Here is a 24,963-nt window from a genome sequence, read left to right as displayed (position 1 = left end):
TTCCAGAAAGTTGAAAAAACAGAAACTCTCTCAAACAATTTCTATGAAAACCATATCTCTCTAATACCAAAATAAAACAAAGACACCACAAGAGAAGAAAACTATAGGTGTATATCCCTGATGAACATGGTTGTGAAGATTCTCAACAAAATACTAGCAAATAGAATTGAACTAGTAAAGTAAAAAGTAAAGGCCCTCCCGTTGATCATCGATTTGCTCGAGCGGGCCCAGTAACTTCTCCATTGGAGACTTTGTTGTTACTGTGTTTGGCATATCGAATGCGTCACGGGAAGCTTGCCAGGCTCCGCCGTGCAGGCGAGATACTCTCGGTAGCTTGCCGGGCTCTCCGAGAGGGGCGGAGGAATCGAACTTGGGTCGGCCATGTTGGCTGCATGCAAGGCAAATGCCCTACCACTGTCATCAAAAAGATCATACACCATGACCAAGTAGGATTCATCCTCGGGATGCAAGTCTGGTTTAACACTCGGAAATCAATCAGCATAATCCACCATATCAACAAAAGGAAAGATAAAAATCACATGATCATATCAATAGATGCAGAGAAAGCATTTGACAAGATCTAGCACCCGTTTATGATGAAAACCCTCGCCAAAATGGGGATAGAGGAGACTTTCCTAAATATAGTTAAACCATCTACCACAAGCCTACAGCAAGGATCATCCTCAATGAGGAAAAACTGAGTTATACCTCTAAGATCAGGGAAGAGACAAAGATGTCCACTCTCTCCCCTGCTGTTCAATATAGTACTGGAAGTACTTGCGATTAGGTAAGAAAAACATATAAAGGGCATCCAGATAGAAAAGGAAGGAATCAAATTCTCACTATTCACAGATGATATGATACCATATATAGAGAACCCTGTAACCTCTACCAAGAAACTCCTAGAAACTATAGACTTGTATAGTAAAGTTTCAGGCTATAAAATCAATACACAAAAGTCCATGGTGTTCTGATATGCAAATAGTGAAAGAGAAGAAAGTGACATGAAGAAAACAGTTCCGTTCACAATTGTGCCCCAGAATATCAAGTACCTAGGAATCAACTTAACTAAGGAAGTAAAGGACCTGTACAAAGAAAACTACAAAATGCTACTTCAGGAAATAAAATAGGACACAAGGAAATAGAAAAATATCCCCTGCTCATGGATGGGAAGTATTAACTATGTCAAAATGGCAATACTTCCCAAAACACTGTACAAATTCAACGTGATCCCTATTAGGATACCCATGACATTCTTCAAAGAAATGGAGCAAACACTACTGAAATTTATATGTAACAATAAGCCCCCACGAATAGCTAAAGCAATTTTTGGGAAAAAGAAAATGGGAGGAATCAACCTCCCTAACTTCAAACTCTACTACAAAGCAGTAATACTTAAAACAGCATGGTTTGGGAACAAAGGCAGAGCTGCAGACCAGTGGAACAGGGTTGAATATACTGACATCTCCCCCCACAAGCATACGACCATCTAATCTTCGATGAGGGGGCAAGAAAAGTGAAGTGGAGCAAGAAAAGCCTCTTTAAAAAAATGTGCTGGCAAAACTGGATGGCTACATGAAAAAAGTGGGCTCAGATCTCTGCCTAATGCCATGTACAAAAGGAAGATCTAAGTGGATTAAAGATCACAACATCAGACCAGAATCCATAAGATACATTGAGGAAAAAGTTTGCAAAACCCTCCATGACGTTGAAGCTAATGGTATCTTCAAAGATGTCAGCTGCTGGCCAAGCAAGTGAAAACAGAGATAGACAAATGGGACCATCTTAAACCTAGAAGCTTCTGCACATCAGAAGAAACACTGATCAAAATGCAAAGACATTCTACAGAATGGGAAAGGATATTCATCAAATACACATCCGACAAGGGGTTGATATCAAGGATATACAAAGTACTGGTTGAACTCCACAAGAAGAAAACATCCAACCCCATCAAAAAATGGGGCAATGAAATGAATAGAAACTTTCTCAAAGAAGAAATCCGAATGGCTAAAAGGCACATGAGAAAATGCTCCACATCATTAATCATCAGGGAGACGCAGATCAAAACCACAATGAGATATCATTTCACACCACAGAGACCGGCCCACATCCACAAGGACAAAAGCAACCGGTGCTGACGCAGATGTGGCAAGAAAGGGACCCTCCTTCACTGCTGGTGGGAATGCCGACTGGTTCAGCCATTTTGGAAAACAGTATGGATAATTCTTAAAAAAATAGAAATTGAGCTCCTATTTGACCCAGGAATACCACTTCTGGGAATATATCCCAGAGAGGTAAAAAAGTTCATCTGCACTTCTTTGTTCATTGCAGCACTCTTTACAATAGCCAGAATCTGGAAAAAACCTGAGTGCCCAAGAACAGATGACTGGTTAAAGAAACTTTGGCACACTTACACAATGGAGTACTACGTAGCGGTTAGAAAAGATGAAGTCATGGAATTTACATACAAGTGGTACTACATGGAAAGTATCATTTAAAGGAAATGACTCAGAAAGAAAGGGATAGACATAGAAATATTGCATTCATCTGGGGAACATAAAGTAACAAAATAGGAGACTAGCACCCAAGAATGGCCAAGATTAGTACCGGGAATTTTACTCCATGGCTTGGAGGCCAGCCACACATGCTAGGGGAAAAGGGAGCTCAGATAGAGAAGTGAGCACCAAATAAAAGGTGTTGGGAGGATCCTCCCAGGATGGGAAAAGCATGCTGAAAGTAGACTATAGACCAAACAGGAATGCCACCCATTGCCTCTTTTGCAAACCACAACACCCAATAGGAAAGAGAGAACGAAAGGGAATGCCCTGCCACAGATGCATGGTGGGATGGAGGTGATGGGGCATGGGAGGGATACTGGGATCCGTGGTGGTGGGAAATGGGCACTGGTGGAGGGATGGGTATTTGATCATTGTATAATTGAAACAAAGCACAAAAATTTGTAAGCCTAAAATTGTAGCTCATGGTGTCTCACTAATAAAAATTAAAAGAACATATATATATATAAAGGGTGCTATAGGGGAAATAAAAAAGCAGGTAAGCAGGTAATTCATTACAAACACAAAATTCAGTATTGACAGAAAATTTTGGTTTATAAGCAACAAAGACTGACTTGGAGAATTTTGACAATGAGAGGTGAAACACAAAGGAAAGGTCAAAGGTAAACTTAGAGACTAGGGGTGCTCGCAAGAGCATTATAAGCTTCTCTGGGGGTGGGGGACGAGAAGGGGTAATTCATTGATGAAGCCGAAAACACTTAGGATTAATAAACAACATATATGCATGATAAATTCAATTATGGTAATTGACTAATTTTTGTTAGCATGTTGTATCACAGATTTGGAAATAAGAAAAATTTCATAAGTTAAAGCTTTATGAAAGTAAGTTGACATAGATTATGGAGTTGCTTACACACTAAAAATATTTTAGAAACCATCTTATATTCATTATTAAATCCATCATCAAAAGAATTGTACAGTGATATTTACCTACTCATGAATTTTTTTTCTAAATTTAAAGTTAAGTGAACATATCATTCATTAGAGCTGTTTGCTTGAAATTGTTATAATCATGTCTTCTGGAGAGCAATACCAAAGCGCAAATTGAAGAAATCAGTATTTTCAAGTGTCATATCCCAAGAAGCAATTATTTTGTATAAGGGAGATATTGAATATATTAAAGTCATAAAATTGACAAGCTGGATAACTTTTATAACTAGAAGTAACTGCATTTTTAAAAGACTAAAGGGATTGATTTGTTTTCTTTCTTTCTTTAGTTCCACCTGTATTAAACCATGAGTGCATCTCAATTATTAGCTCCCCAGAGAAATGTGAAGCCTATTATTAGCTAAAGCAAAATTTCTAGACCTCCTGAGAAAAGTAATTTGTTCAGGTATAGTATTTATAATAGGTAATGCCTTTCACCTTATTGTAATTTAAATAAGTAATCATCTCTACTAAATTATATTATTCCCCCAAATCATACTTTATTGGGAGATAATTCTATCTATATGTTACTTTTACAATACTTCCTCTAAAATACTAATAAGCATAGCATATAGCCTTGACACACCACTCACACTTAGTGTTAAGCTACAAAATATGTGTGTAGGGAGATGATAATGGACAAATTATCAATTCTTTAATAGATATTGATGGGATTATATACATGAATTCTTATTTCAACTCTAGGTCACTGTAGCTTTATTTCATGAAACAAGCGCCATATGAAGGGAGGGCGGGCAACTTCATGTCTTTGGCTGTTATATACCTTAAGTTATAAACTCCATATCATGAGGCCTCTAAACTATTAACTTTTATTAAAATATTTTTTGTTGTTGTTGAGTCACTGTGAGACACAGAGTTACAAAGCTGATCATGGTTGGGTTTCAGTCATACACTGTTCCACCAGTATAAGTTTCTCACTGCTAATGTCCCCAGTTTTTCTCCTGCCACCCTCTCCATAGCATATATCTATGACAGGTACTTTCCTTTCTCTCTATCTCTGTCTCTGTCTCATTCTTTCTGTCTTTCTTGTTCTCTGTCTATCTCTCACTGTCTCTGTCTGTTTCTCTGACTCTGTCTCTCTCTCTCTCTCCATACATTATGGTTTGCAATATAGGTGTTGTGAATTTATCATGTTTTTTCTTTGACTTATTTTCAGCATGAAACTCTTATTCAGTATGATAATTTCCAGCTATCTTTGTTATGGGTCCTTTATCTATCCCTACTGCCTTCTTCTCCAGCATTTGAGGTAGACTTTCAGCCATAGACCGATCCTCCTGGCCCTTGTTTCTACTTCCCTTGTGTATCTGTCTCATCTTATTTTTTGATATCCCCAAAATTAGTTGAATATCCCTCTATGTATTTCCCTCTTTTTCTGACTCATTTCACTCAGGATGATATTCTCCATGTCCATTCATTTATAAACAAATTTCATAACATAATTTTTCCTAAGAACTGTATAATATTCCATTGCATACATGTACCAAAGTTTATTTTAACGAGTCATCTCTTCTCAGGCACTTGGGTTGTTTGCAGATTCTGAAAATTGTGAATAGTGCTGCAATGAAAATAGAGGCTCAGATAGCATTTCTGTTCTGAATTTTTGGACTCCTGGAGTATATTTGTAGAAGAGATATTGCTGGGTCATATGAAAACCCAATTCCTAGTGCTTTGAGGAATGCCCATATTGTTTTCCAAAGAGCATTTCCACCAACAGTGAATGAAAGTCTCTTTATCCTCACATCTGCGCCAGAACTAGTTGTTCTTATTATTTTCGATGTGTATGAGTCTCTGTGGTGTGAGATATCTCATTGTTGTTTTGATTTGCATCAACCTGATGCTTAGTGACATAGAGCATTTTTTTCATGTGTCTTTTGGCAGTTTGTATTTCTTCTTAGAGGAATTTTCTGTTCATTTCTTCTCTCCATTTTTTAATGGGATTGGATTTTTTTTCTTGTAGAGTTCTAACAGTGCCTTATCTATTTTGGATATTAACCCTTTTTCACATGGGTATTTGGTAAATATATTTTCCCAATATGTGGGCTCTCTTTGTGTCTTGGTCTCTGTTTCTTTTGAAGTGAAGAACCTTTTTAGTTTAATGTAGCCCCATTTGTTTATCTTTGCTTCCACTTGCTTGGTCACTGGTGTTTCATCTTTGAAAATGTCTTTGCCTTCAATGTCATGGAGGGTTCTTCCTGCATTTTCCTCCGTGTATCTTATGGATTCAGGTCTGATATTGTGATATTAATCTTACTTATACTTTTGTGCCTGGTGTTAGAAAAAAGTCTGAATTAATTTTTTTAGCATATAGCTGTCCATTTTTCCTTGCTCCACTTCATATTTGTGGCTTTATTATTAAATATAAGGTGATCATATATTTGAGGGTCAGTGTCAGTACAATAGACACTGTTCCATTGATCTGTGGGTCTGTCTTTATTCCAATGCCATGCTGTTTTAACTACTACCCTTTTGTTGTACAGATTGAAGTTGGGGAAGGTGACGACTCTCATCTTCTTTTTCACAAGGATTGTGTTAGCTATTTGTGGGGGGTTCTTGTTCCATACGAACTTCAGAGCACTTGATCTATATTTTCAAAAATGTCATGGTGTTCGTATAGGAACTGCATTGAATCTGTATAATGCTTTAAGGAGTATTGCCATTTTCATTTTACCAATCCATTAGTATGGCTTGTGTATTCATTTTCTCATGCCCTCATTTATTTCTTGAAGAAGTGTTTTGTAGTTTTTTTAGTATAGATCCTTCACTTTTTGTTAAACTGATTTCAAGGTATTTGATTTTCTGAGACAAGATTGTTAATGTTACTGTTTTTCTAACATGTCTCTTCTCTTTCATTATTTGTATATAGCAAAGCTACAGACTTCTGGGTATTGGTTTTGTAACCTACCACTCTACTACACATAATACACTGTATCAATAAAAGAAAAGGTAAAACCATATTATCAGATCAATGCATGCAGATAAAGCATTTAATAAGATTCAGCACCCATTCATGATAAAAAATCTCAACAAAATGGGAGTTGAAGAATCTTTGCTCAACATGGTCTAAGTCATCTAGTACAAGCTCACGGCAAGCATTATCCTGAATGAAGAAAAACTAAGTGTTCCCTCTAAGATCAAGCACAAGACAAGGTTGCCACTCCACTTCTATACAATATAGTAATAGAGGTACTTGCCATAGCAATCAAGCAAGATAAAGATATCAAATGCATCCAGATAGAAAAGGAAGAAGTCAAGTTTTCACTATTTGAAGATGACATGATACAAAATTTAGAGAACCCTAAAAACTCCTACAAAAAAGCTTCGAGAAAACATAGATCCATTGGAGATTTCTTTCAAAGGTGATGCCCATTCATCATATTCAGTTCCTCTTTTCAATCTTTATAAATTATACAGATATAGCAAAGAGAAAACAATTGTGATAAAATAACATCAAAGGATAGAAGAAGGAAGAAGGTTAACACTATTACATTGTGTTATGGGAGAATTTCCACATAAATGTTCTAAGTGACAGCAACAAAGTGAAGAATTCTCATTGTGTTTTATGCTGAAAGATTTAAACTCTTATTTCCATGCTATTTTAGTATATTAGCAAGAAAGCTTTTAGAGTTAGGAAATGTTAAAGTCTGTAGCAGCATTCTTACAAAAAAGAGGGATATTCTGAGAAATGAAAAATTATTCCAAGAAATATGCTAATCAACTTAGCTCCCAACATAATTAAAAGAAATAAAATACCATTATTCAGTAAAGAATACATAAAAACCTGAATTTTCAATTCTGGGAAAATCAGTATGGATGTTTCTTCATGTCTAAATAGTAAAAAAGGGATAAACACTTTCTCATTTTTATACAGTGTTGCCCCAAAACTTTTGTGATTACCTCCAGGTTTTGTGATTACCTCAAGGACAATTCTACTGAATTTTATCTTTTTAAACTGTGCCTTAAAGAGTATGGTTACAAGCCTGAGATATAAACTGCTGCCAGAAAGATGGTTCTGATACTATTTGATTCATTTTATTTTCTTTGGGCTGGATATTTTCTTTATTTTTTATTTTTATTTATCTATTTATTTATTTTTGCTTTTTGGGTCACACTCGGCAATGCACAGGGGTTTCTCCTGGCTCTGCACTCAGGAATTACTCCTGACAGTGCTCAGGGGACCATATGGGATGCTGGAAATTGAACCTGGGTTGGCCGCATGCAAGGCAAATTCCCTACCCGCTCTACTATTGCTCCAGCCCTATTTGATTCATTTTATTTTTATATTATTTTTATTTTTATTAGTGAGACACAATGAAGTACAGTTGTAGACTTACAAATTTTTGTTCTTGAGTTTCAATTATACAATGATCAAATACCCATCTCTCCACCAGTGCCCATTTCCCACCACCACGGATCCCAGTATCCCTTCCACCCCCTAACCCCCCATCCCACCATGCCTCTGTGGCAGGGCATTCCCTTTTGTTCTCTCTCTCCTTTTGGGTGTTGTGGTTTGCAAAAGAGGCAATTGGTGGCAATCATGTTTGGTCTATATTCTACTTTCAGCATACTTCTCCCATCCTGGGAGCATCCTCCCAACACCCTTTATTTGATGCTCCCTTCTCTATCTGAGCTCCCTTTTCCCGTAGCATGTGTGGCTGGCCTCCAAACCATGGAACAAAATTTCTGGCATTTATCTGGATAACATAAAGTAACAAAATAGGAGACTAACACCCAAGAATGGCCAAGATTAGTATTTGATTCATTTTAAATGATGAAGAGCAAGCAACATTTTCCCTCTGCTTTTACTCAGATATTTGTGGGGTCTGCATCATGTATCAGTCTTGGTGCTACTACTGTGGGAATAAATAATTTTATAATCAGTTTTACACATATGAAACACATTCTATATTCAATTCATTGTATCTGAAAATTATGATTGACTTTAATATGTATGCTGCCTATCACACATAAAAATATTTGTCATATTGTATGATTGCACTTGGCTTTGATATGAATATATACTTTGATCTGAGTATAACTTTGACCTTTTCAGATCAGCTTCACTAACTGTCTTCCATAACAGATCCTCATTCTTTTCATTTATTTATTTATTTATTTAATCATTTTCTTTATTATTGAAACACCATGAGGTACAGTTATAGACTTATAAATTTTTGTGCTTGGGTTTCAGTTATACAATGATCAAGTACCCATCCCTCCACCAGTGCCTATCCTCCCCCACCACGGGTCCTAGCATCCCTCCCACCCTCCCCCCCCGTCCCACCCTGCCGCTGTGGCAGGGCATTCCCCCTTGTTCTCTCTCTCTTCTTTTGGGTACTGTGTTTTGCAAGAGAAGCATTGAGTGGCAATCATGTTTGATCTATAGACTACTTTTAGCATGTCTCTCCCACCCTGGGAGGGTCTTCACAACATCCTTTATTTGGTGCTCTCTTCTCTATCTGAGCTGCCTTTTCACCTAGCACATGTGGCTGGCCTTCAAGTCATGGAGCAAAATTCCTGGTACTAATCTCAGCCATTCCTGGGTGTTAGTCTCCCGTTTTGTTGCTTTATGTTCCCCAGATGAATGCAATCTTTCTGTGTCTATCCCGCTCTTTCTGACTCATTTTGCTTAACATGATACTTTCCATGTAGTACCACTTGTATGTAAATTTCATAACTTCATCTTTTCTAACAGCTACATAGTACTCCATTGTGTAAATGTACCAAAGTTTCTTTAACCAGTCATCTGTTCTCGGGCACTCAGGTTTTTTCCAGATTCTGGCTATTGTAAAGAGTGCTGCAATGAACAAACAATTGCAGATGTCACTTCGACTATACCTTTTTGCCTCTCTGGGATATATTCCCAGGAGTGCTATAGTTGTGTCAAATGGGAGATCAAATTCTAATTTTTTGAGAATTGTCCATATTGTTTTCCAAAAGGGTTGGACCAGCCTGCATTCCCACCAGCAGTGAAGGAGGGTCCCTTTCTCGCCACATCCGCGCCAGAACCTGTTGCTTTTGTTCTTGTGGATGTGGGCCAGTCTCTGTGTCTTATCCCTAAATGTTGAAATCACTACAGTTCTAGTTTTCCAGGTAGCCTGTATTTTCAAAAAAATCTTCTTTAGGATGTACGTTAGGTCCTGGGAGAAACTCAATTTTAGTAGGAAAAATTGGAATTTTTTAAAATATTTGTTATTTTTACTCTATTTTATATTTTTTTAAACATCTCTTTTCCATTTCAGTGAGTTTTAGATATTTTAGGGTATTATCCTGAGTTCAATTTCCAGTTTTGCATTGATGGTAGGGTCATTCTAGACTTTTTCTTTCTCCATCCATCTCTCTCTTAAATAATATTTTATTTAGCTCTAATTGAAATAATTTATTACTTTAGTATTGGGAATTTCTAGCATTTGCATGTATGCAAAAGGCTTATGATCTATACAGAACCAAGATTTATTTTAAATACTTTGTAACAATGTATGTTTTTCCTTTTTCATGTATTACTAAAATACCCAAGTTATATTATTTATATGAAAAATTAGCATTACGCTTTTAAAGGAATAAGTGAAAGAAAATCCAAAGGTATTTTAACACTCTGAAAATCAGTTCATGGGCTGAATTTTCTACTATATTTCTGTAGAGTCTCAATAACCTTTGGGAGCTACAATTCAAAATTGCAAATCAAACATGATACAAATAAACATAACATATTAAAAAGGCAACTTAGTATTTTATTACAAGAAAAATGCATGCTTTTTATGGAAAATTAGACAATTTTGAAAAGTAAAATAAAAAACATTTAAAACTCAAATATATAGATATAGATGTAATATTTCAGCTATTCTTATATTTATACATAAAAGTGGGCTTATACATATTTTACAAGATATTTATCAATAAAAGTGTTCCAATATATTTTATTCACATATTTATCTAAATTACTATGCTGGTCATTCTATTTTTATTGTCGAGCTCAAGAGACTTTCATTTTTATCATTAATAACAGTGTGTATGCGGATCAAAATTATTCCCAATGAAATGTGAGCACATCTTTTATAATTCCTATATGATAAATTCTTAAAAGTTTGATTGTAAATAATAGCATAGAAACATGTATCAAAGTAAACATAAATATATTAAAATATATGTATATAAATGTTTTCTTTGTATTTTGTACCAATACATGCATTATCTTACACCGAAAAATGATTTCTTCACCAAAATTCACTAGAATTTTCAATATTTTTTAATATTACCACTCAGTGTTTAAAGTACATGTTAATTTATGATTCTAAAATAATTATATGTTGGAATAGAATCGAGAATCATCACGATCACGATCATCCTGTTGTTCATTGATTGCCTCGAGCAGGCACCAGTAACTTCTCCTTCATCCTAGACCTGAGATTTTAAAGTGCCATATTCAAGGCTCTTTCAGGATTAGGAGAATGAGACCCATCATTGTTACTGGTAATTGACATATTGGGTATGCCCCGGGGAGTTTGCCAGACTCTGCTGTGTGGGCAGATTACATTCGGTAGCCTGCCAGGTTGTCCAAAGTAAGAATGAGATAATAAGATGTTGCTGCGCTTCCGGACACTGTATTTTGTAGTCTCTGGGTCTTGGCCATTGATGGGATTAGAGTGCCCCAGAGGGTCAGTTGGTGGGTGTGACCCCTGCCTATTGGAAGAGGGAGGATCTGGGTGGAGGATGCTCAGCCCCAATCCGAGCAGGGTTGGAGATCTCAGCCTCGGGACCCACAGGCCTTTGTTCCTCTGCTGGTACCTTCATGTGTGTGGAGAGTGGTCTCAGCATGGTGGTGGCTGGTTCTGGAGGTCTTCAGCTGCCGGAGCTCTGCTTGGGGTGGGAAGGGAAACTCAACCACAGCCACGCTTCACTCAAATAAGAGAAAGAATCCAGAGTTCTGACCTTCGTCAAAGGTCAAGAATCAGGGACGCTGTCTCGTTTGCCAAGTTGTCAAAAATCAAATGGGCTGGACACAAATAAGATTTAGAGATGACCACTGGACTAGAACCATTACCAACTGGATTCCACGGGATGTCAAAAGGTTACGTGGCTGCCCACCTATGAGATGGTCAGAATTCTTCGTCAAAACCCTAAATGATCAGTTTGAGGCTCTTCGTGTACCTAGAACGAACAGACGCCATTAGGCTACACTAGCATGCAACAGGGATAAATAAAGATGTTATTGGTGCCTGCTTGAGCCAGCTTATGAGTAACGGGATGTCAAGTGATCAAGTGATCATTTTTTAAACAATATTAATAAATCATTCTGAGGCTCACAGGGTTTGTCATAACTCCACATACCCAGGGGACATGCAGTAGAACAAAGCCTACTTCTTTTCAAAAAGATCAAACTCACAAAAACTAAAGTGGGAAATATCCCCCCAAAATGATGCTTTAAAAAGGTATGACATGTATGGCAAAGTTAATCAGAGTTGGAAATTATAAAACATCAAGTGGGGCTTTGATCTGAAGAGAAAAAAGTAAAACAGTGTTTTCAATCCGTCAAATAGACTGATGTGGTCCTAAGTATGTTCTTTCTTTGCCAAGGTTTGATGATGTAGATTAGGTGATGTGACTAAACAATCAAGTGAACATATAGAAAACTACAGACAACTGAAACTTAGATTAAGAGTTATACCTCATGTGTCACTAAACTCTAAAACCTAAACGCTGAGCTCTACACACCATCCATTATATGTTTAGTTGGCTCCTGTAATAAAATTTCAAAGTTGTTAAGAGTATGTACAGACACATATTTCTATTGGGGGCTGATGCTCAATCAAGAAGGTGATAACAAGGAAAACAAATCTTTTCCTATTCCCCAAAGGGAGTGTGATCCAGTAAGCTCAGGTGTAAGGAATTTGCGAACACCAGTTTAGTTCAACAACTCCCTTACTCAATTGCCTGTAAATGTTCCACTCAACACAGGGCCTACGCAAGGCTTACTGCTCTTTATTTGACAGGGTTCACAGATTGTGGTTTCAAAGTTGGGCACAGCACATTTCCAGTGATGCTCCTCATCATTAGAATGGTGGGTATGCTCATAACTGACAGTCTTGGAAAACCGTATGACAAGTTAACTGCATAATAGTGTCCAAGCACTAGGGTTAGGAGTTCCCTCTGATTTGCTCGGGAACAGACTTGTGTTCAAAAGCAAAGGCCTGCTTGGGTTTTCCCTGAACAATTTGCAGATTGGTTGACTTTTGGCTAGTGAAGACTATCATAACATATGATATGTTAGGATAATTGTTTAACAGGCCCTGAGATGTTGACAAATTGATCTTGTTCACTAGGGTGAAAGGACCTGTCAGTCCGAATTTTGATTTACAGTCACTGGTTCATTCAATAGATTCTGAGCAAATAGGTATGTCAGGTTTATACTTCTATAATCAGTTTTTGATATATTAGAGCTTAATATTCCAGAATTATCCAAGATATTTTAATTTATTGTCTTAGAATTACGGGCTGAAGCAACAGCACAGCAGGTAGGGAGTTTGCCTTGCACACAGCCAATCCAGGTTCGATTCCTCTGCCCCTCTCGGAGAGCCTGGCAAGCTACCAAGAGTATCTTTCCCGCACGGAAAAGCCTGGTAAACTCCCTGTGACGTTTTGATATGCCAAAAAACAGTAACAACAAGTCTCACAATGGAGACTATACTGGTGCCCGCTCAAGCAAATCGATAAACAATGGGAGGACAATGCTTCTGTGCTACAGTCTTAGAATTATTATCATTGCTTCATGCCTGCTCACAGCCAGTAAATAGGTGGAATAAAAAACTTGACATGGTGTTGAATTTGTCCTTAAAGAAATAAGATAAACGTGAAGGATGATATTGAAGTTTATTTGTATGTAGGTGACTGAAAAATTTGGAAATGGCTGCCATCATGAACACACTAGCAGGCTCAACATTATGGCATTCTGAGTTCCAAATGACAAAATGCAGACTTCCGTTTCAACTCGATTCATGTTATTAGGACATTCATTAAATCCCTTCCCTGCTCATAAATTGATAAGATTATGTAAGACTGAAATTTGAGAGTTCAGCACTCAGAACTTCATCTGGAAGGCTACTGAAGTTCAGACATTCAAAGCCAGATCCATTTAGCATGTAAATGAAGCACAGATCCCTTCAGAATGGCTTCAATCTTCAATTCTCTCTGGAGTGGGAGGAAGTACATCCAGAGTGGATGCTGTTTTACATAAAGGAAAAAAATGAAGTGGTTTCAGTGTGTGGAGCAGAGGAGAACATGCACTTGTAACTAAAAAGAAAATATTCCAAATCACATATCTGGGGACCCCAAAGACACTAAGACACTAGGTAATAGATAATGAAAGGCAGATTTAAACATTTTGCGGGGATGGGGCCACACTCAGCCATGCTCAGGGTGGTTTCTTCTGACCTGGCACTTAGGGATTGCTCCTAGCAGGGCTTAAAGGATGTAATCAAACTCAGCTTCGCTCTATGCAGACTATGTCTGTTGTACTATTGTTCTCGACCTTATCTGAAATATTAATGTTAGCTTTAGAGATCTTTTTGTTTTAAAACTCATGCTTGAATTCCTCAGTATTAGAGCTCTCCAGACATAAAATATATAGATTCATACAGTTAATTGATTTGATTCAGTTGGGCTGGAATTTCAAATAGAGGGATTGCACTATATTCTATGACTTCAGATTACCCTAGAAACCTGTTACAAAACATCCTCTTAAATTAGTCTCTGTGTGGACATGTTAAAGACAGGGGAAAAAGAAAGAGAATGTAAAGGAGAATGTTTACCAGTATCCGTGCATAGTCTAAATTTCATGTATTTTTTTTTGTATTTTGCTGATGAGGTTCCTGGAATATAGGAAGTTAGGAACTGATATTTACATTTGTTCAAAGTATTTCAACTAGCTGGATATCTTCAACTGTGAACAATATCTCACATATCCTTTTAAGGGGGAGCAAGATGTGATGTTATAGCTGCTAGATGTTTCAGTGCCCTTTGCTATAAAGAGTTTTGAAACGATTAAAATATAAATAAAATTTCTTTAATAACTTTAAGAGTTTGGAATTGGCACCTAACTGAACATTTAATAAGATGCTCTAGGACTGAGAATTAATTAAGTCAGACAAATGTAAATAACTCAATTGTAATTTTTAAAGTTTAATTACAAATATATACAGTTAATAGCAAGTTATCTGTAGTTGGTAATTTTAATATATTCAACAATAATGTCTTTAACACAAACTACACAATCAAACCAAATTGGTATTGGGTCATATTGGTATTCCTTTCAATATTCAACATAAAATCCTTAAAGTAGTTAGATATAAGTATAGGATTTGATATTATGAAAATATCTTTATACACATAAAAATACCATTAAGCCTACACTAACATGGATTTTAGTTGCCAGATATAAGTTGTTTAACCATCTGGCTGTCATTTATTTGTGGATAAGATCCTGGCACAGGACCATTTCTGATCATGGCCATCATTTAGGTACCTCAATGGTCCTCTAGAAATCTCTTTGATTATGCCTCTGAAGAATTAATTCTTGGAATGACTGGAATATCTAGGATCCTTCTACAGCTGTAATATCTTCTTATAAGTTGTTGACATATCAATTATTAAACTCTCTGAGCATTGCCTCTGTCTTAAACCATCAAAATTTGAATTCACCAGGGCATTTGAAATTGTCGGAGTAAAATGATTAAAGGACAGGAACAATTTTTTGTCTTTTAATATATTGATGCATCAATTCATAGTTTTGAAAAACTGATCTGAGTTACATGCAGTAATATGATTATAATTTAATTTGTACTAAGTATTTATACACCCAAACTATCCTCTTAACAGTTGCAGGGGATGGTATTCAATTAAAGGCAGCAAAAGAGATCAGAACTATAGAATTTGTCTCAAACACCTAGTGATGATCTTGTGCATATTACTAGACTGGTTAGGATCTCCCTCTGGCTGTCAAAAGATGAAGGGAAAATAGAGGAGGCTGCAGGATCTGAGCACAAGGAGCTTGTCTTGGGAGCTGTTACCCTTAGATAGCATATGTCCAAGACAGGAAAGAGAACTTTGAAAGAAGTTCTGGAGCTGGACTAGAATTTAGCTCATGGAACCATAATGATAATGAAGGATGAAAGCAGGGAGAGGGGAAGAGAGGAGAGGGAGAGAGACAGAGACAGAGACAGAGACAGAGACAGAGAGAGACAGAGACAGAGAGAGACAGAGACAGAGATAGAGACACTGAGACAGAGATAGAGACACTGAGACAGAGACAGAGACAGACAGAGACTGAGAGACAGAGAGTTAGAGACTGACAGAGACAGAGAGACAGAGACAGAAATGCCTCTCTGTACACCCTTTCAGAACACTTCAATATGCAATATCTGATATTATATAACTAAAGTTTTCCTGGAAACTTAAGAAAGTAAGCTTATAAATACCTGAAAATATTACAGGGATATGTTTACTGTTTCTGCATTTATTTCTTATGCTTTTGTGCCTCATTCTTTTAAACTTGTTTTTGCTTAAATGTAGAGCAAGACAGACCAGAGCATGAAGAAAAGGGGGATTGTTGAGTAAGACTTCACAGGAAAAGGGTGACATAAAAACATAAAGACAAAGAATCTGAATCTTAGTTTCAGTCACTTTTTTTTCTCCACAATTCTTTTTCTACAAGTTTTCAAAGGAATTTATGGATAAACACTTTTTTATATATAGAATTAAGTCGGAAAGGTTACATAAGAATTCTTGATGGAAACAAGTTATATAACCTGTAATTACATCACTGCTACAAAGACACATTTTCTGTCAATTTCATGTGAGTACAATATCCTCTGGAGACACACACAGATAAATATTTACTTCAAAAAATTTTCTTTATTATACTTTATTTGTTGTTCAATGAGTTTTGTGCTTTAATGTTTCTTTAATTTTATCCAGGTTTAAGATTTCCTGGTATTTGTCTTGATTAGATTTCTGCATATTGTCAGACATCTATTTGCAGAAAATATATTGGGATTAATCATTTCTAGAGATAATAAATTGCATTTCATATGTGCTGATTTTCAAATTTGTAAACTGATTTTCCTATAAATAAGTAAGTTCTACAAGGAAGTTACATTGTATATATTACAAACATGTTTTTTAAATACATAGGTACCATTTAATCCATGAAAGTTTTAAGAATATACAGTTTTACTAGAAAATGGTTTCTCTGTTAGGTTTGTTTTTCAGATCTTAATGATTTATCATGCCCATTTGCCATATCTTTAAACCAGCCACTATTCCTTTGACACTCTCAGTAATACATTTTTTATCAATACTTCCTTATTAGCTTGAATTCTATGAAGTAAAGAATCACATGACTTTCTCCTTGCCTCAGATTCAGCTGTCTACATAAAAGTGAATTCAGAATTCAGATGGATAATCATAGTGAGCTCTAGGAACTTTCTAACTCTTAATTCCTTTATATTCCCAGTGCCTTGACGCTCACCTTAATCCTTTTTCAACCATTTGTTCAAATAATTATCTCGAATTGATGCAATTTTGAAATCTTGAAATAAAATAACTTACCTTGTTACCCGAATTTAGCTTTATAGTTCTCATATATAGCTGCACACTTTATATATCTTACCACTTTATCAAAAACTATAGTTTTTACTGATTATCAAATACTTTGACACCAAATAGCCTTCTCCCCTAAAACCTTTATCTATCTCCTCTTTTTCCAAAATTCTATGTTGTGTCATTTTAATTATCCTTTTGCCAGCATCCTGAAATTTTCCTTATTTGCATTTCTATTACATGCTCTCAGGAAAACTGCAATTTTGCAAAAGTTTAAGTATTGGTTTTCAGCATTTCCACCCAGCTTTTAAATTCTGCTGGAGAAAACCTCATCTTCATACAAATTAAGGACATCATATGAATCATTCTCTATTATCCTCATCATAGCAACTATTTGAAATATTCTCTAATTTCTTGAAATAATTTATTCAATCATATATTCACTTTATTTAAAGTAACATGACAAATAAATAAAAGTTTCTTTCAAGAAACATCATTAACTTTTTTCAACCACACCATTGGTATTTCTTTCCCCGTAAAATCATATCAATCACCTTTCTATTTTTCCTTTTAATTTTTCCTTGTATTCCCATGAATGTTTAAACATATTTGAGAGTTCCATATATTTTTATTTTGGGGACCACACCCAACTGTACTTGGGGCATTTTCTTGGCTCTGTGCTCAGGGTCATTCCTTGTGGTGCTCAGGGAACCACATGTGATGTCTGGAATGGCAAGGCAGGCTCTTTATTCACTTTACTGTCTCTCCAACCCAAGTTTCACACATTTAAAAGTCTATTCTTAGACTTCTGTTATTACACACCTCCAAGGCAATAAGCAGAAAGAAGACAAAGGTACAACTTTAAAAATCATTTCTACAAGTAGCTTGAATTTTTATTTTATATATCAGTTGTTTTTGATTTTTGACTGATTGATCGTAGAGCTATGCGGAGAAATGTGAACTACAACTACACTGAATCTGTTCTTGTTCAACATAATGTGTGTATTATAATAAGTACATTTAAAATTTATCACACTTATGCTCTCTAAGGCATTTCATATGGTTGATTGCATAGTAATCTTTAAGTTGCTTTCTCCCATTGATTTCTACCATGCTATACCCCTATCGTTGCTGTTATTGTTGTTTGGTTTTAGTTTTGATTTTTGAGCCACACCTGGCTTTACTTAGGGCTCATTCCTGGCTCTGCCTTAGGGAGTCATTCCTGGCACTGCTCAAGAGACTGTAAAGGTTACAGGGGATATAACTAGCATTGTCTGATATCATGGCAAGCTCTACATCTGCTGTGCCGTACTCATATCTCCTCCTCCCAGTGCTTGAAGAATGTTTCTCAGAATTCTTAAATTGGGCTCTATTATTGGTTGTTTAAATGTTGGTCTTTTACAGCATTTCTGTCTGGTTTTCTTGTTGTTGTTGTTTGGAGGGATTCACACCTGGTATATTCAGGGTTTTCTTGTGGATCTGTACTGGGGAGACTGTGGAAGTGTTAGGATGAAATCCAGTCACTTTTATGCGTTTCTGCCTTTGGAATGTTTATACACTTTCTGAATAGTTTCATTCAATTATCTTCCCTTGTTAGCGTTTTCCTATTTAGCTTAAATAAACGTGAGATAAAATATGTTCACAGTATTAGTAATTGATTTTAATAATATGAACCTTACTTTATTACAAAGACCTCCCAGTTTCCAGAAATATATTTACAGGAGATATGATGCAAGCAACAACTCCATTAAGAATCTTGAACAGTGTTAATATAAATTGTTTATATCAAAAGTGGTTCTACTGAAGTTGTTTTGGGCAATTTTATATTTTTCTTTATAATAAACTATAAATTTATGAACTGAAACTCCTATTGGACACATATGCATGATATTCTCTAATACTTAAAAATAGTTTTAGAAGTAGAGATGCCATTATCACTCATATTTTTCCTAGATTATACTCAATAAAAACTTGCATAGCAGTTATAATGAACAACCCACAGCATTTTCATAACAGAGGTTATACAATATAAAAGAGAGTCAAAACCCTCCATGACCACAGAAATCCTCAGTTCCAAATGTAGGACCATTCATGTAGGACCATGAATTTGTAAACTAATAAGAGATTACAAATTAAAGCTCTTTAATTTTTGTTCAACTTAAGGATTGATTGGATAACTACACTGGATTGCAGATGGCAGGGATGATACAATGCAATCAAAGGGCCTTTATATTATACAGGTAGGAGAATCAAAAATGAGATGGGGAATGAGATGTCAGAAAAAGGATTGAGAGAGAGAAAGAGAAAGAAAATAAGGGAAGGGAAAGAGAACGATTATCATTTGTTGGCTTTAGAGCTGGCACAGAAGACATGAACCAAAGAATATATGTGGATTCCAGGAGCTGAAAAAGAAAAGAATATTAATTATGTTTTATAATGCCTCACTCAACCCCCCCAAATAGACCTAAGAACTCAATTTTAGACTCACAAGACTCATAACTTTTGACCTATAAAACAGTGTGCTCATAAATTTTTTTTTTGAACCACCAAGTTTATTGTATTTGTTTCAGCAGCATCTCATCAGTAGCCTGGGCAATGAACAGTCTGATCAAATTGTCTGAGCCCGCTGGAAGTGACCCTTCGGATCCCCTGAGTATTACTTTGAAAGTCCTCATTGCTCATGCCCACAAAAAGTAGAATTATATAGCCTTCAAGAAGGGCATCCTCAAAAGAAACCATAATCCAATAAGAGACCTTTTGGAAAACATATAAATGAATACAAGAGTGACAATAACTTATATAGTGTAGACAGTCCATAAAAAGAAAATAATTACCTGCACTGTAGCACCGTCCTCCATTGTTCATTGATTTGCTCGAGTGAGCACCAGTAACGTCTCTGTTGTGAGACTTCTTGCTACTGTTTTTGGCATATCGAATACATCAGGGGCAGCTTGCCAGGCTCTGCCATATGGGCATAATACTCTCGGTTGCTTGCCGGGCTCTCTGAGAGGGGCGGAGGAATCAAACTGGGGTCGGCCCAGGTCAGCAAGGCAAATGCCCTACCCGCTGTGCTATTGCTCCAGCCCAATTACCTGGTAAACTAGAATGTTAGTTAAAACTTCTTGAAATGATTCCTAGATGATTATATGTTTTATTTGAAGTTAAGCAAAGAAATATCTTATATGATATTTTTCCTTTCAGTTATCATCTTTAGTTCTTCAAAGATAGTGCATCCCATGACAGTATTTCAATATGCTTGCACAGGTTAGTGGAAAATAGGAAACAGACATGTACCTTTGGGAAAATAATGTATGACCACAGGCAAATGACAGGAAATATAGACTCCAGCAATATGTGCAGTGTCTCATCAATGACCAGAAGTCAGATGATACCTGTTTTCTATCAAGGACCATGATTCTCTCAAAACGGATTAGTTCCCTACAGAGATGTCTCTGGTTCCCAACATTTGCAATTTTAGAATTCCAGAAGAATATCATGAATATGAATATCATGAGAGACCGCACAGCCTCTCATGATATTCATAATAAGCAATAGAAAATAAATTATCTAGCATATGCCACTGGCAGGCAGGCTTGAAATGTGGTGGGAAAATTCAAAATAATGGTCGCGGGATGGTATCATGGTGGTGGAATTGATGTTTAAATATTGAATGTAATCAATTAATGTGAACAACCTTATGAAAATAACTATTTTTTTTTAAAAAAAGGACCATGATTCTGGAAAGTCTGGAAAGAGGAGTTAGGTGCCAATTTTCTGCATGAAAGAAGACAATCTGTATATGTGGACCTCAACTTTTGTGTCACATGTTGTCATATTTACTACACAGCATCATTATATGTGCCTGACACATCAAAAATATATATGTGCTATAAAATTTAAAATTTTATCAATAATAACATTTTGTAGTAGTTAATTTAACAAAGATAATATCTTAAAAAACACAGTGTTAACTAGTTACAGCAGAGATGACTTACTACTATGATTTTCATTTCTTCCCAACTCTCTCACCCTATACACCAGAACATTAATAAGGGAGATAATATTGAGGGAAATATAAAAGAAAGAAAATGCATTTATTTGCACATATAACTTATTAATACATAAATTTATTACCTTAGAAAAGTCCCACTATAGTTCTCCTAATTGCAAAGTTTTCAGTGGAAAATTGAACTTTATTGATTACTTATTGATTATGCTAAACTTTATTGATTAAAGGAAATTCAGACATTTGACTACTAAGCTTCTTTACTGTTCTACAATTTATTGCAGGTCTTTAATTTTTTTTATTAGTGAAACACCATGAGGTACAGTTGTAGACTTACAAGTTGTTGTGCTTGGGTTTCAGTTATACAATGATCGAGTACCCATCCACCACTTGGATATTAACTTATTTAATCTTTCTTCAGTGAGTTTGTTTGTTTAGCAATATAAATAGTTTTTGCAACATGTAGACAATTAGAAGGAAGCACAGTTGGGTTTTGCTAGGTGGGAAGAAAATAAATGCCTTCAACATCAGCATAAACACATTAGCATCATGTGAAGATTTAAAACATCTAATTTTCATAATGAACATTTTATGCCACATTATTTGCACCTGGTTTAGAAATGTACTGAGCTTTTCACAATAATTATCAATGATCATATCAAAATGTCAAATAGTCCAAAGTGACATTTTGCTAGGCAGTTATCAAAAAGATTTCTTTTACCTTTGTTATTTGTGACAGTTTAATTTGTTGCAAAATATTATGTAAAAAGAAATATTGAAAATATATTTTCTAGTTTTAGTTGAAAATAAAATATGATAAATTTTGGGATATAGTAAAATCACATTTGACATATTGACATAAAGAAACACAGATGTCTTTTCAGTATACTTATTGCAAAAATAGATAAACTAGAAAATAGAGATAAGCAACACCTATACAGTTTATACACAATAAAAATTATTAAAAAATAATTGGAACATTAAATAACTGGAACCTAATAATGAACAACCTTGTAACATCTCACTGTAATTTAATAAACTATTTTCAGTTGCTAAATTTGTTTATATTAATTTGAATACTTTGTGTTTCCCCTAAGATACAATGTACAAAAATGCAATTCTCTAAAATATTAAACAATTAGCAAAATTTGGTGAGTTTTGAGTTTCTACTTTCAGTTTTTGAGTTTCTACTTTTAGTTCTAAATAGAAAATAAAATAAATTTCTGCAGTTAAATATTTCCAGTAAACAACACACTGTTTATTATTTTATTATGTTTTAGCGTAATTACTCTAAGAAAAACATTTTTAGATACTTATAGTATTCCTATTTTTGTTGTTATAATCAAAGGAGTAATAGACATAATTTATAATTCAATCATACCATGGAAATGCAAACAATTTATTAACAAATACTTTGTTGGTAAATTTTGAACTGAATATTATTTAACAAATACTGCTAAGTATCTTTTAGTGATTATTTAAAGAGAAAATATAATCTAAAATGTATGTGGCTTTAACCATGTTTGGATCATTTCTATTTTCCATATCTTATTATATTATTGATTTGTTAGTACATATAAATGTATACTTAGAGCATAAATATGCACTCAGAAGTATTATTGAATATTCAGAAGTATTATTAAATCATTAAAGGTATCATTGAAACAAAAAAGGCCTTTTGTAATATCTTGTATCAGTGGGGTATATCTAAATGATATCTTTACAAATATCCTGATGTATTTTCTCAGATAATTAGGGGGAAATTAAACAGCATGAGTTTTACTGAGTTGCTAAGTATAGATGAAACTGGAGTTTTTTGGTGGACATAAGGAACATGAAAGAAACTTCACAAGTAAAAAAAATAAGGTTTTCTGATATAAAGAATAGCAGAAATATTACTATTAGTTTTGTAGTCCAAAAATCTAAAAAAGATACACTTTTGAAGTGTTTCCAAATCTAGGAAATCAGCCCATATTTAGTTTTGATTCCCACCCTGTTGTGAAGGGGAGCTTTGAAGAATCTGCTTTTCTGCAAACGTGTTCCAGAACTATGTTTATGGCACATCTCAACACTACAGGGAAATATAAGTGGTGTTAAAAATCTAGAATAAAGAAATTTCTTGCAGTTACCACTTTTCTTTACAGTCTATCTGTTTAAATCTGGAGTAAATGGAATTCTCCCTGGAGCTAAGAATATCCATTTTTAATGTTTTTATTTACTTTAAATTTTTCAGATAACTTTTACTATTTTTCAGAAGGACATAGCAGCATGACTTAGAGCTTTATATAAGCTATTTTCTCATTTTCTTGGTAAATGTGTAAATATAATTATGAGAGTGCCTTTAGAATATATTAGAAAAGCAATAGATTGATACAGTTTGAATCAGACATACTCTAAAATTTGATTAACTGGGTCCAATTAAAGATTATTAATTTTTAAAAAACTTTAAAAATATACAGAATAAACAACAAATATCTCTGACATCATTTAGATAAGCTTATTCAAGTGCAACTACTATTTACTGAACACCTGTATTCCTGGCATTTTGTTTTGATCTCTTGCTAAAGTAAAATTTCTAGGGCAACATAAATCTCTTAACAGTTGTGTAATTGAAGTCAACTTTCTGAACTCAGAAGATTAGGAAAAATATTGCTGAAAAATCACCTTTTGTGTGTGTGTGTGTACATATATATAATTGATACATAAGCAAATGGAAAATATTGAAATTGTTAAATTGAGTAATTCATAGAATTAACTATTACAAATTATCTTACTAATTATTTAATGGTTGATTTTGTATGAATATTAATATTTGAACAAATCTTTCTTATTTTGCAGCTCATTCAAAGCTTGTGATTGTGCTATTGATTTTAATATTGATTTTCTGTCTGGCAGTAAGAAAAGCATTTAATAGCTGTCAGTAAGTATTTCTGAAAATATGAGGCTGAATGTGTTCATGATCGAGTTTTGACAATTTAGTGGTAAAATGTCAAAATATTCAGAAATCAACATATTTTAATAATGTCACTTTCATGTATTGCTAACATAGATGCCAATCTGTAGTCACATTTTAAAAACTGCTAATTTATCCTTTTTTCTATGATGCCCATCAACTCAGTTGATATGAGTAGAATTTTCATAACTACAACAAAAATTTATTTGATAAAAAATTTAAAATATATTCATATTTATATTTCTAGCTTTGAATGAATGAGAAAAGTAACTAATATTGACATTTCACCATGTTTTGTGTAAGTGTGATTATGAAACTAGCGTCTTGAAGCAAATGTGCATTAAATTTAGATGCTATTTAGCAACATAAGGGTAAGTTATTATTGTTAAAATAAATACTTACAGAATTTACAGGGCACACACATACACATATATGTATCTGTGAGCATGCACACACACATATGCACACAAACCATGGTTGGACTCTTTCAGCTGCATTACATATTTTACATAAAAAATGAAAAAGAATAATCTTTTCAGAAAAAAAGTTTACAGTAAACAAAAAAGTTTTTCCTCTATTTTCCTCTAATTTATTGAGAAAGAAATCTATAATTAAGAAAGTACAAACATGTATTTTCAAGCTGAATGAGTCAAGTCTTACTCAAATTATTTTTTGCCACCATATTAATTAGAAAGAAGTTTGGGACAACTTTAAGAATTCTCTGAAACAGTTAAAAAATTAAGAAGGACAATACAAACAGTGAAATTTATTACATGGGTAATAAAAAATATATCCAAAGGAATTAGACCACATATAACAGCGTTAAGTGATGAATTTAAACTGAAAATTAACTTCTAAGATCAAAGGAGTTTGTGTGCCTTCCAGTACCT

Source organism: Sorex fumeus, unplaced genomic scaffold (genome assembly GCF_029834395.1).
Source record: "Sorex fumeus unplaced genomic scaffold, SorFum_2.1 ptg000003l, whole genome shotgun sequence".
Lineage (NCBI taxonomy): Eukaryota > Metazoa > Chordata > Mammalia > Eulipotyphla > Soricidae > Sorex > Sorex fumeus.
This window is presented reverse-complemented; position numbering follows the sequence as displayed.